Source organism: Amphiprion ocellaris, chromosome 1 (genome assembly GCF_022539595.1).
Source record: "Amphiprion ocellaris isolate individual 3 ecotype Okinawa chromosome 1, ASM2253959v1, whole genome shotgun sequence".
In the NCBI taxonomy this organism is placed as follows: Eukaryota; Metazoa; Chordata; class Actinopteri; family Pomacentridae; genus Amphiprion; species Amphiprion ocellaris.
Window position 1 is genome coordinate 3,546,017 of NC_072766.1, and position 14,010 is coordinate 3,560,026.

General features: G+C 40.6%; 2 long non-coding RNA genes across 2 annotated transcripts in view; one reads left to right on the plus strand and one right to left on the minus strand.

Moving 5' to 3' along the window:
- The window catches only part of LOC111565754 (uncharacterized), a 245,524-nt gene that overhangs the window by 76,525 nt on the left and 154,989 nt on the right, over nucleotides 1-14,010 (plus strand). The gene's annotated exons all lie outside the window — the stretch shown is intronic.
- Nucleotides 10,644-14,010, minus strand: part of LOC118470001 (uncharacterized) — a 61,814-nt gene continuing 58,447 nt past the window's right edge. Inside the window, exon 3 of the long non-coding RNA XR_004846995.2 lies at nucleotides 10,644-13,740. This is a non-coding gene — a long non-coding RNA (uncharacterized LOC118470001). The remainder of the gene's footprint in view (nucleotides 13,741-14,010) is intronic.

Sequence of the window (14,010 nt, forward strand, 5' to 3'; positions counted from 1 at the left end):
GTGGGGGGGGGGGGGGGGGGTACTCAATTGTAATGGAAAACAACCTAAACCGAGTCGAGTAGAGTCAAGCCGAGTAAGTGCTAGTGGAAAAGCGCCTTTCACAGGGTCACATGATAAGACAGACAACCAAGCACACTCACAGTCACACCTACGGATAATGTAGAATCACCAATTAACATCAGCATGTTTTTGGACTGCAAGAGGAAGCTGAAGCAGCTGGTGGGAACCTAAACAGGTACAGAAGAACATGCAAACTCCACAAACTTGTCCTGACAAGATGTTCCCCTCTCAGCGGCAGTTACCAGCCTTGGTGTGAGACTGGACCTTACCTGACATTCAACAACCACATAAAACATCTGTGCAAGTCTTCATTTTTCCACCTCAAAATATTGCCAAACTCCGTCCCGCCCTCACCCTTTCTGATGCAGAGAAACTCGTCCACACCTTTGTCTCCTCCAGGCTGGACTACTGCAACACGCTTCTCATCGGGATCCCTAGCAAGAGCCTGCAAAAGCTCCAATATGTTCAAAACAGCGCTGCTAGGATCCTGATGAGAAGCAATACCAGATCACACCCATCCTCCATTCACTTCACTGGTTCCACATCTCCTTCAGAATCCAGGACAAAATCACTCTCCTCACCCATCAGTGCATTTATGGCAATGTCCCAGGATACTTCCAAAGAGCTCCTCTGCCACCAATCATCCAAAAGAAACCTCCACACTAATAATTGTCATGTCCTCTGCCTGCCCAGAAACAAGCTCTGGACCATGGGAGACAGAGCCTTCATATCACATCTGGAACTCCCTCCCTGACCACCTGTGAGCTCCACAGACAGTGGAGGTTTTAAAAAAAGGCCTAAAGACCTTCTTTTTGACAAAGCTTTTAATTAAACGTGTCGCTGAAATTTTTATTTTATTTTTATTTTATTTTTTTCATTTTACCTGCTTGTTTAGTTCTTATCCTTTTATATCTTTAATGTAACACTTTGGGATTTTGCTTAAATGAAAAGTGCATTACAAAGATTTTTATTATTATTATTATTATTATTATTATTATTATTATGTTATTGTTATTGTTATTGTTATTGTTATTGTTATTATTATTATTATTACACAGAAGGACCCCAGGCTGGGATTCAAACCCCTTCGAACTGTGAGGCGATAGTGCATACCACCGCACCACATCACCGCCTGCAACATTTTAAATCTGCTCTTTTTCCTATTAAAGCTGCAGAGCGGAGTTTACTGGTTGACTTCAGGAATAAATCATGGATTTTTAATTAAAATGGGCCTCTGAACTCTCAACTTCCAGAGGAGCAGCGAACGTCTCTTTCGCACCGTGTGATACCTTATACTTAGAGCTCTCATTTGTTTGCTGTTGGATGGTGGAGGTGAAAATATTGAAAGTTATCTCAGGAGTGAGTTATTATTGCAGCGTGGGTCCTAGGCAGGTCCTCGGAGCCAAAACAACAGTGTTGGCTGGAACGTCCTTTGAAAACAAACCTGAACTCTCTCCGGCACAGGACGTTTATTTATCCCGCAGATGCAGGCTCTATTGCTCTGGGCTGCCTGACGCAGCCATGCTCCATATTTCATATATTCACTATGGATAAACAACGCTGACTCTGACAGCCCCACTCATGCTGAAGTATGTCAAGATGTGTCTGTGTGTGTGTGTGTGTGTGTGTGAGCAGCGAGTGTGTACTGTATGTGTGTGATAAATCTGTGCTAGAACGGCTCAGCCTGCAGCAGTCCTTAAGAAGCTGCTACTTTGTTCAATGATTGAACTTTTTTTCTATATCTCCCCCTCTTCCTCACCCAGTGTTGGTTTCACCATCTTTTTTCCTCATTTGCCCTCCCTTTTCTTTATTTGAAACCCGCATGGCGTTCCAGATTGTAAATAAGAAGTGCGCCATTCCTCCTCAGACATATTGATCACACATGCATCAGTCAGAAGGCAGAAATAGATTGTAATTAATGGCGACTAAAGGACTGGATGCGTTCGGCAGAATTTGTGAGTCTGCCGTGCGTCTGTGTGTGTGCATGTTTCCCACTGGGTCCAATACGTTCTCTGGGATATTTACACCCAGAGTTGACTGATAACATAATTAAGGTCGTGTAGTGATCTGTGGCGGCTGTGTTCCCACTACACACCAAACCCAGTCAGTAAATAAAGCCCTCGCCCAGGAGGCGATCCTGTGACACAACATATATTCAGCAGACAAACACACACACAGACACAAAGAAATAAATGAGAAACTCCACAGTCATGTCACAGAGCAGAGTGTAGCTTTTAGCATGGCGCCATGGCATTGGGGTGACGGTACACTGGTGCAACTGTGTGACGAGACACAGCTGATAAAGGCTGTTTATTTAACCATGAGTATCCTTTTTCCTTGGAGGAGGATTTGTTTTTCAGGGAGGCCAAAAAAGCTGCAGATTTCATTGTTTCATGACTGATGATAAATTATTCCACCGTGCACATTTCAGCCACATTAGCATCGCAGCATTGGCTTTTTACAGACTCAATACTATCATGCTGTCCACTAAAAGATTCACTCTGACAAAATGAAAAGTACGCTTACTGATAAAACTTGACTCAGAGGAGTAAAGTGTCCTTTTCAGATACTTCAGATCAGCCAGTCAAGAGTGGAAGCGAACCTCACCAGAGAATAATCATGTTTAATGTGATGTAAAATGTAATTTTACCATACATTCTGTACTTACCTGCTGCTTGCACGCACAGTTGCACCAACACATTTCCATTTGCTCACACAGCTGCAGCCACCGTTGCCTAACCATAAAACTAACCCAAACCAGATGAACCTTCAGACACCCCAGACCTGGTTCCTGTTTTTCGTAATGCAAATGACCTCTGTGTCTGCTCTAGTTCTCTGTCTAGTCCAGTAAACCACTTAGACACAGGTATAAATATATCTTGTTTTCTTCAAGCTGCTCTGATCCAGTGTGACTCTGTATCTTCTCTCAAACTTTTATTAAGCACCTAAAGACAAATCTTATCCATTTGTTTTCTTTCTCACTAAGTTTATGTCCACCATATTTAATAATGTCTGAATGGAGTATTGCTTTGGGAGATGCAAACAGGTAGTTTAATGTTGCTATGAATTCCAGTTATAGGCAACAATGTGAGCCCTATTTTTAAAAAAACTAACAAAAAAAAAACAGTTTGGCAGAATAAAAATATGCTGAATTTGCAATAAGCTGTTTTTGTTTTATAGATGTGCAGAAAACTAGGATTATATTACCTTCAGGCTGAAGAAAAAGATGGTGATTCTCAGCCAAAATATGATTTCTAAGCAGATTTATGGACTTTTATCCGCAATAGACATTGGATAGCATGATATGTTCAGGGAGTGTAAGTCTCAATATATCTGTATATATGTGCATTATGTCCATTTGTTCAGATTTGACAGACTAATAGCTCTCAGAAAGAGTACAGTTTCAGTGCAAATTATAGCTGTGGGGCATCAAATGTTGTAAAATACCTTGACTGATATTTCAGTTTCATATCAGTTGTTTGATAATTGCATTTTTGGAAACTGATTTAATGGTGTTTTGATAGGATAGTACCTTAAAGGTGGCAGTCCACCAAAGTCAGCTTCTAGGTATAGTTTTGGAATGAAAGCCTTTTTATCTCTAGGTTTGACCTGGGTGTTATCATCTCTGAGATGCTGAAATTATTTGAATGACAGTGAAAAAAATGTGTCCTTTAAAGAGTTTTCATTGACATAAATAACATACTTTCCATCCTTTGACTTGTTGAGCATAATCTGCTGGGTTTGGCTAATTTATACAGGCTGAAATGATCCTTTCTTCCGACTGTGCAGAACTTAAGAAAGATTAGGCTTTAACTTGTGTCAATATCACTCTCATTTACATAGCATTGATGAGATGGTGTTCTAGAACTGAGAGTATTTCTTGCGTTGGAGCTTTGTTGTGTTTCTTTCTTCAGATTTTTCTCATTTTTATTTCTCATTTGTGAACGTGTCGTGTTCTGCAGCTTAAGAATTAAGATCTCTGCTTGTTACAGGCTGATAGTTCACGGCATTGGAATATTAATGGCACAGACTACTGCAACTAATACCCCTTTCAGACCATGTGTGTGTTAGAATGTATGAATAAGTGAAGCTATCTAAACTTGGCTAACTAATGTAGTCTTTAATCTTTTAACTTACACAAGGTCTTGAACTGTGAGAGAACATCATCTTCCACTGGAACTACTGAGCATGTCTTCTTTACATCTCCATCGAAAGTTCAAAACATAATTTTATCATGCTAATTGTGTAGTTTATCTTCCATAGTGAAGTGTATCCTTCCTCCAGAACAGTCTCTTTATGCAAATGCCAACCTCTTTACGGGGCTCTTCCCATAAATCCACATCTATATCTTCAAAGAGAAAGACCCTTTATCACATGATCAACACTGACCGGCCAACTGCTTTCAGACTTGTGAGAGGATTAAAGGCACTTTCAAACTAAACACAAAACCTCCACATCTCAGCGAGACAGACAAGTAGGATGGGAGCGTGGGCAGAGCTCTGTGAACTCTTGGCTGGGAAAGCAAAGGGAAACTAGGCCACAGAGGCCAGAGGGGCTGCTCGGTCCACTCTCCTTTGTTACTCAAAGAGATGATTTTTCTTATGTGGCCATTGACGGGTGCAGAATGAGGTTTGTGAGCTGCCACAAAAGGTGTGGATGCATAATGCCGCATGGTGCTGTGAGTGATTTACTTGTACTCGCTGACAGATGAGCTCTGGCTTACATAAGCCTTCAAAGGCAAATGCCAACTACATCCACAGGCAGGTGGGGAAATCTGAAAAAACACGGCCTACGTGTGAAAGTGACACATGAGGCATTTCAGGTAATTTTCAGAAAGATCTTGATCTATTATGAAAAGCCAGAAAAAACGTCTAAATCTCTTCTTCATTGTTCACTTTTGAGTGGCAAACAACAAACTTATGTCATAAAGTCATCAACTGGCAGATAGGAGGACATACACAACTGATTCTGCTGAGTCTTGCAGGTTTAAAATGATTGCCTCCTGCTTTCCTACTTACTTTGTGTTTCATTTTGTCCTTGCACATGGTGGTTATCTGTTAATTAATACTTGCTGCATTGAGTCATTGAAGATTTAAAGGTGACAAGAGGGTTTGTTCTTGCTATTATTGCAAATGTTTCAATCATTTATGCTAAAATGCAGCACAGATGCTTGTGAAACCCTGGTTTGGTTTGGATGTGGTCCTAGATGAACAACATGTCAGTGTTTCCTCATCCTGGTTCAGTCAGGGGTTCTCATAATGCTTCAGGCCATGGACTCTCCCACTTACATTGCTTAATTATTTCCTTGTACATGGTGTTAAAAATGCCAATTATTACTTGCTGCATTGAGTCATTGAAAATTTAGAGGTGGCACGAGGGTTTGCTCTGTAAATGTTTTATTCAGTTGCTCTAAAATGCAACACCGATGCTCTCAGTTGTGTCTTTCAATAACATTTTGCCATCTCAAAGTTGAGTTTTGAGTGTAAAAATGCTGGTTTTGTTTGGAAATGGTCCTATAGATGCACACCATTTCAGTATTTCCTCATGGGCCATGGTCTAGCTGGTGCATTACAGCTAGTTTCAGCTTGTGAGTAACAGGTAGGAGGACAGCTTCATCAGTGCAACTTGGTTCGCTCTAATGGCTACAGTTGTTGAACGGCATGCTGACAGCAAACTTAAGCAGTCATTGCTCGTCAGAACAGGTTTCCGACACCTCCTCCTCCCAATAATAGGACAACGAATAACGGGTGACTACTGTCAGTTTCTGACAGCTTTCTGAAACCGGCAATCTGACATTCACACCCACTTGACATGATGATTGGCCAGCTGTGCAGAGGTGAGAAAGAAGCTTGGGTTTGAACTTCTCTCTCTCTTCTGTTTTATCATTGCTGACATCACTATTTCTGTCGCTTTTTGTGTGAACTTCAGCACTATGAATCTCAAATACTAACTTTTAATCCAACATTCTAAATGTAATCACACCTTCTTCTCTATGACAGCCGTTTTTTTTAACTCCACCTTCTTCTGTGGTCATTTGTATAAACTGTAAACATGCTTGACTGGGTGCACCCTCATACAAACTAGTTCTGGTCCAGTATAAACTAACTGTAAAAACATGACTTAAAGGCTTAATTACAAACAGCTTCAGGTACAAAGAGTTATATGTTTCTATCAGTACATAAAGACATTTTAAACCTATAAACAGTGCAGAGGTACCTCACTTATGTCCAGCATCATTTCAGTAACTCTCCAGGGAAGAAACCGAAGTTAATCTACAAACTAAATCTCACTGGGATAATGATGCACAATTTCAGAAAGTCTCTCCAGGGAGACCTTGAAAGTACCACAACTTGGTTGTACACATTGAAAGTGTCACAAATAGAACTTCTGCACAGCCTGGCGAGCCAATCACGATGTGAAGTAGGTGTGAATGTCGGACAGTCGGGTTTGGAAAAGTTACAGCGACGCAGACAATCCCTATTACATCAGAAAGTGTCGGAGGAGGGGTTCTTCAACCGCATCCAACCCTCCGAACAGACCATAAATCTTACTTAAGCCTACAAAAACAGCAGTAGCAGCAGCATTTGACATCAAGAATAGAGAGATATTAGCCCGGTCACTTACTCCTCTGTAGCAAAAGATGCTCACAGATGGCCTGGCAAGACACAAGAAAAACACAAAATCAGCAACTTTTACAGTGACAGGTTCAACATTCATCGTTTTAACTTTGATTTTGGCTATTGATTCATCAAAATGTGCCTTTCTGTTGAAATTTCAAATCTGAATCGTTCCATTAGTTTAACACAGCTACAGCATGAAAGATTTGAATTTGTAATCTTGTTACCTCCCAAATGAAGTCTTCAAATGAGCCACAACAATAGCATGCGTCCACTGCATTGTTCCCTATCAGAAGTCAAACGTTGGCTTTCTAAGGAAAGACAATGGGCCTGCCAATTGAAAGCAGTCATTCTTCAGTTTTGAAGGAGGCCCTGTGTTAGCACATCTACTTTTGTGAGACCTGTCTAGAGCTCAATTCACAGAGTCTGAGGGTCTTTCATGTCTTTGGGCCTATCAGTCTAAGCTGGGAAACAGGAGCTAAGGGACCCTCAACTCACAGAACCCCAGCCTGGCTTCCCGGCCCTCAAACCCCCTCCTACTGCTGCCTGCTGTACTGGCCCTCTCAAAGGAGTCTTTCAGTATTGTGCTGAGACCCGGTTCCAGGTCAATGGGAGCCCAGAGATTTAGAGTTGCAGTCTGAGTGGGAACAAATGGTTTGTTTGGTGAGAGGTCTGAAGTAGCTTTAGAACTTCCATCAAACTAAAGGTATTCCTGACTTACATATTTAGTATTATTGCAGCTGAACTAATATGACTGTGATGACAGAAGCTTTAAATCCTGTCATTGCAGGCAGAGGTTGGGTGTAGGTCCTCAAATAAAAGCACATGTAATCTTTTTTTTTTTTTTTTTTTTGGATATTGCAAAACTTAGTCAACACATCTCAACAAAATGCCACAAAATGTCCAAGATAAATTAAAGCCGGTGAAACCTGCTGTGGCATTTTGAGAAACACAATTACACTGACCTGTGAGGGACTGGCATTTAAAAGAAACACATTTGCACCCATCAGAGGAATTACTGCAGCAAATCCAGTTTAATAGATATGTGAATATATCCAGCGCTGAGTAAGGAAACCAATCTAATTACCGCAAACACCTTCGGTAAGGCTGCATCAGTTTGCGTCCATCAATCTCGTCTTGTTTTGATCCGTGCCGTCGGAGGGATCGCTTTCTGCACATGCAAGGTCACATCCTTGTGCAGGGTGGTGTTTTGTCTTGTCCCCTCATCTACCCTGAGTGGCAGCTCGGCTTCATTTGGGATACATCACCTCTGTACTCTATCTCCAGCCGTCTCTGCTCGGGCCTTTGTGTGAGTCCCAGCTGCTGATTGGGGCTGTATAATGTGACTGATGTCCTCTGGGCAATCTGCTGTTGGGACAAGGACGTGCTCAGGTGATCCAGAGGCTGATTGGCGCCCGGCTAATGGAGAGGACACTGTGACCTCTGAGGCTGTCAGGTGCCAAACCAGCCTGTTAATTATGCATCCGGACGCTCATCTGCTGCTGGAACCAGCCTGCCACCGCCTGCGTGGCGTCTAGACATGGAAACCCTACGAAAAATGTACCAGCTTCGCAAGCCTTACCAGTGGCTGGGTGTGTGTGTGTGTGTGTGTGTGTGTGTGTGTGTGTGTGTGTGTGTGTGTGTGTGTGTGTGTGTGTGTGTGTGTGTGTGTGTGTGTGTGTGTGTGTGTGTGTGTGTGTGTGTGCGTGCGCTGGCATGTGTGTGACAATTTTGAACCATCTGGTCTCAGACTGAGCTGTCTCTGTGTGCTTTGTGTGAACATCAGAGAAGGGGATACTTCACTACTGCTCACAGGTGTGTGAAATGCCCATATTTCCCCAAGTTAGGCTTCCATGGTTGAGCAATGTGGGCTGGCTTACCCCAATTTTTCTTTTTTCTTTTTGGCACTTCCACACTGTCTTTCTTTCCTCACGGTTTCTCCTGCCATTCTCATATATCCCTGCTGACCCGTACGCCTTTCACCCCGTCACCCTCATATGGTGGAGTAAGCAAATATTGATGTTTTACTGCTTTATCTGCTCCTCCTCCTCCTCCACATCACTCACCTTCTCCTCATAATCCTCCCTCATCTCTCTTTTAATTGCTCTTCTGTGTGCATTGTCTGCCCCTCCTCCCTTCCTCTCCATCCTACATCTACCTTATTTTCCTTAAGCTTCAGATGGTCTGGTAGATAGGCTAATTTCTTGCTACTTTATCACCTACTGTAATCAGACAGGCGTAAAGGAGCTGTGTTCTGCTGTGTTACATGCAGTACAGTATATGTGTGTGTGTGTGTGTGTGTGTGTGTGTGTGTGTGTGTGTGTGTGTGTGTGTGTTGCCTGTTTGGTTATTGCATTGTTAGAGGCGCTGCCTGCCAACACTATTTCTTTTAGACAGACAAAAGCCTTGTTTTGGATGAGCAGTGTTTATTGTTCATGCTGACACTGCTTTTATGACAGAATGACTAATGAGTACACTTGTGTGTGCTTGTATGAGGTGTGTGTGTCTGTGTGTGGCATAAACACTATTAAAAACAGCGGCAATTGGCAGTGTTCTAAAATTTAAGGCAAAGTGAAATTTATGATTTGAAATGAGTGTGATATGCCTGTGAATGAAAGTTAACTGAAGGGCTGCATAGTAACACCTTGAGTGGAGCCGTGTCTCAAAGGGTTCTCTATTTTACTGCCAAAAGTATTATTATTATGAGCTTATGGAATGATGTGCTGATGGTACAACACATCCAGAACCACTTGATACTGGTTCGCTACTCTTGGCAGATGATCAAACTGTCATATCAGTACTACCTAATACATGATAAATTTGATGCCAGTGACAAAACTGCACTTGAAATAAACAAACATTAAACTTTTCTGGTCCTTTCTGTTGCAGTCGCATGCTTCTGAAATGCAGCAGGTACTTATATTTCAGCGAGGCTTAGCAATAGTGTTGGCTCACCAGAGCTACAGGGGTTTGAGCCTCATTAAAAACAAAGTCAATGATAATAATTTGGATAGAACTTTATAATCCATATGATTAAATTAATGGTGGTGTTCCATAAATCCAAATGCATGTGCAACTCATTGAGTGCCACTGTTTAGTTAGATGGGTATTGATCAACCCCCTGAACTCCAAGCAATTTAATGGTGTTTTTGGCTCCTGTCACATCTTTTTCACTGCAATATAAAGTCGAGTACCTCCATGGAAGCAGCACAACCATGGCTAGATGAAGAAATGACTCAGAAATATAAACTACTGTCAAAATGCCATAATTCATAAAAAGAAAAAAGTTACATTTATTAGAAAAAAAACTTTATTTCTGTTTTAAGAAAAATAAAAACTGGAATCAACATATAGTATATTTAGTTTCCTATCTGCTCTGTGTAGACACAGTCTGCAGTTCAGCCCTGTTTTATAATTACTGAGTTTTTGTCATGTTGGTCACAGGTTAATTACTAATTGTGCATTTTTTTAAATTTATGGTTTTGTTTTGTTTTACAGGATATGGTTAGAGCAGATGCTTTATTCTTGCAACAGCTTTTAAAATGAGACGGGTAGAATAAAGAGATTTAGGTTTATTTTGCCAAGGAAGCAACACATAGAAATCAGAAAGTTGAAAATTTTTACATTTTTCTCCTGTTTTTACTGGTTCTACCTGGCAGATGGTGCCATTTTGGCAATTTTAAAAAAGCATGGCTTTCAAACCCGCTGGTGGGTTTTAAGGTTCCGAGTTACAGTCAGGTTAGGTGGATTGGCTAATCATAGCTGCAATAGTGAATGCTAACTCAGATGTAGGCACCTGCTGGATCAAAAAGCATACAGAAAACTGCTCACAACATTTTGAAAGCATGTAACAAAACAATGGAAATGACTAGAATAGTTACATGTTTATTTATTTGAAGCACATTTTCTTGCACTGCATTATCAGAAACCAGAAAAACATTTTCGATCAGGGTCCCAAATGGTGACAATCCATTTCTGTTGTTTTTTGTTGTAAACTTAGGGGTGCAAAAGAAAAGCTGTAAGACATGAAAACTTCTACTTCTGCCATTCCTCAGGCTACCCTACAAATACTAGCCTCACAGCTTTACAAGTAACCCAGGTGCTATGTAACGCCAAACTAGCAAATAGCTGTCTAGCTCTGACTGTCAATCACAGACATGCAGTGTTCTTCCTGAAAGGGGCGGGAACAGCAGCATCTTCTTGGTTATTAGATCAAAACAAACCATTTAGAACAGCCTTAAATCAGGGGTTTTACAGTCCTAATGAAATTAACCATCTTTGCAGTATTTTGAGCTGAAAATTTTAAAGACAAATTGTCAAACAAACTGTGACACTTTGATTAATATGCTGTTAAGGGGCACAATATTGAACCTTTAAGGCACTGGCATCAAAATGACGTATCATATATTGATGGTACTGATGTGACAATCTGATTAGCAGCAAAGAGTGGCCAACCAACATCAAGCAGCTCCTGCACAAGTGGTGGCAAACTGGTCTGCCAGTTTTCGATTTTGGCATCTATTTCCATCCACTCATCCATAAAGGTTAAAGTCTTAACAGTCTATTCATTGCTTGAATTAAGCATGTTGACATTTATGCCCTATCCAGAGAAGAGCATTGAACTTTTCACTAATATTACAAGCAATAAATAGCAACACATGCACAGGCTACAGCACTAAAGCAATATTAGCTATAAATAAAGAAAATGTGTTGCTACAGTATCACTTGGAATTATGCATTTGCAGTATTGAGTGAGGACGGAAAGTCTGAAAACCAGCTTGTGCAGTGAACTGAGAGATATGCACATAGAGCTCTGTTTACAAACATGCCATTCATGTGATTCAGCTCATACTGTTTAAATGAATATGCATGGATACTGTTTTTTTTAAAGGGTTTTACTGGAGGGGAGATAAGGGGTATGTTGTAATGTCTAAAGACATCTGAAGGTCCATTACGTACCTCACTCCAGACAGGGTGATGTCATAGAGGGGGGGGCTAATAAGGCCTGGCATCAGACATGAACTGAAACACGCAACAGACTGCATGTTTTATATCGCACGCTTCATCTGCTGAGTTCAGTAAACTAAAGTAAATAAATACTGAATGTTTAAGTCGAGTCTTGGTAGATCTAGTTCTGTGTCATCTCCGGGCACGACTATCCTGGTCCAGGTCTCTAATATAAACCCAAATTCAGAACTCTCGAAGAAAAGCAAGAGAGGTTCCCACACAGTCATATACTAATAAAAAGTTTCACCTGCTCAAACAAAATGCCCATAAAAAGAGCCCAAAACAGCGTCTATTACAAAGCAGCTGTTACTGCTGCTTGGCATTGTTTGCAAATTCACTCTGCACTGAGGGTACACAAAGATTAGAAGGTAACTGCAACACTGGGAAAGCAGAAATAGCAACGTCAAAAATTCAAAGAGTTAAAACAACAGTGACGGCTAGGGTGAAGGACCAGCAAATACCTGTGAGGGATTCTGAAGCTGTGTAATCATTCTAAAGGTGCACACATATTTTAACAAGCTTAGTGGAGTGAAAAGACTTATCAGACGGAGACATGAAACTATTTCAGCCGGGGCACTTGTTCACACAGCAAAGTTTGACACACACTAATGTAAAAGTTTCTTTATTGGTTGTCTTGTTGAGTGTTAATTTAGAACTCGTACGCTGCGGTCTTTAGGCGTTGAAGGTACACATGCTGCTTGCTCTTGACTTGCACTAAATCTATGAAGGTCGGATGAATCAATCCTTCCCATTGTGCCGCTCTTCACACACTGTCCTGTCTCTCTTAATGCATTTCCTTCTCTTTCATTGACAGCTGTGTGTGCAGCAGGATTTAAGTGAACATAGAGCTTTCATTAGAGAGCAACACGTGGAAATGGAAGGTTGTTTTCTTTGGTGATACAGGAGAAAAGGTGTAGGGACAAGATGGTAAATTAGGAGACAAAGTAGGAGAGGCTGAGAATTGATATAACTAATGTGCATTACTGACCTGCCTGCTGCTTTATGTGCATCCATGCTGCAATATTATAGGAGTAATTACTGAAAATATCTGCATTTAACCTTAAAAAATATCAACAGTGCATTCAAATTTGGCTTTGTGCACATGCAGAGGATGTCTTAATTAATTACTTTATCCAAAAAAATGTACCCATGAAGTTAGATGATAGAGTTGGTGCATGAGTCGGTGTTTATTTAACCCTCCTGTTGTCTTCATTTACGGGCACCAAAAAAATTGTTTCCTTGTCTGAAAAAATTTAAAAATTCAACAAAAAAAAAAAAAAAATCTCCAAATTTCTGAATATTTGCAAAACCTTCAGGAAGAAAATTCCAATAACTCCTTAAAAGTTTCCCTTAAAAGTTTTATTTTAAAAAATCCCCCAAATTTGACAAGAAAATTCTTGGAAATATTTTCAAAAAATATATAAAGTGACTACATATATATCAGTAAAACTTCTAATGTTTTCTTTAAGAACATTCACAAAAAGTGAATGTTCTTAAGAAACATTTTTTTAACATTTCTTTCTTTCCACCAAAAAAATGTTCAAAAAATTCCCCAAAATGCTGAAAATGTGGACATCAATATATATTTTTCCTCCACATTTTCAAACTTTAAAACGGGTCAATTTGACCCTTGGGACAACACGAGGGTTAATGTGCTGAACCCAGTTCTAGAGTTTAAACCCCTTGACAGTTTTTTCTAGTTGAATTCATGGACTCAACAATGACATGTTCTGTCCATCTGGTGTTGATGTAGAGTTCTTGCTTCCGCCTGACCTTTTTACTGGATAAAACTCTCCATCCACTCAGAAAAACACACAAAAAAATAGAGATAAGCAAAGTCCCACACATTGTGAAAAGCTCTGTATGTCTCGTATGACTTATGTAGAGGGAATGGCAGATGCATTTTGTGACTTGCATTGAAAAAGATAAAGCACTAAACTCAAATTGAGCCAGCATTATCTGCATTACTCTCATGTCCACTTCTCTCTCGGTTTTCTGGGGTTCTGTCCTCCAGCTTGCCGGTTCACATTTCATCCAAATGCCTGTGAAAGGCTGCCTGTGTGAGAAAAGACACTGTGATAAATATGAGATGTTCGCACAGTCTAGTGTAGATTAGTTCATTCAAGCAACTATTTTACTGTCTGCCTCCCTTTTTTTCGGATGTCTTGCCCTGTTATCTGATAGTGGCCGTTTTGCTACTGTTGTTTAAGTGCTTTAGACTTTGGTTCACTGTCACAAAGGCAATGTTTAAATGCATTGCACACTGAAGCAAATTTAACAGTGGCTTAAAATCTTCGAGGCGTGTTTGTAGAGAGCACTGACAGAG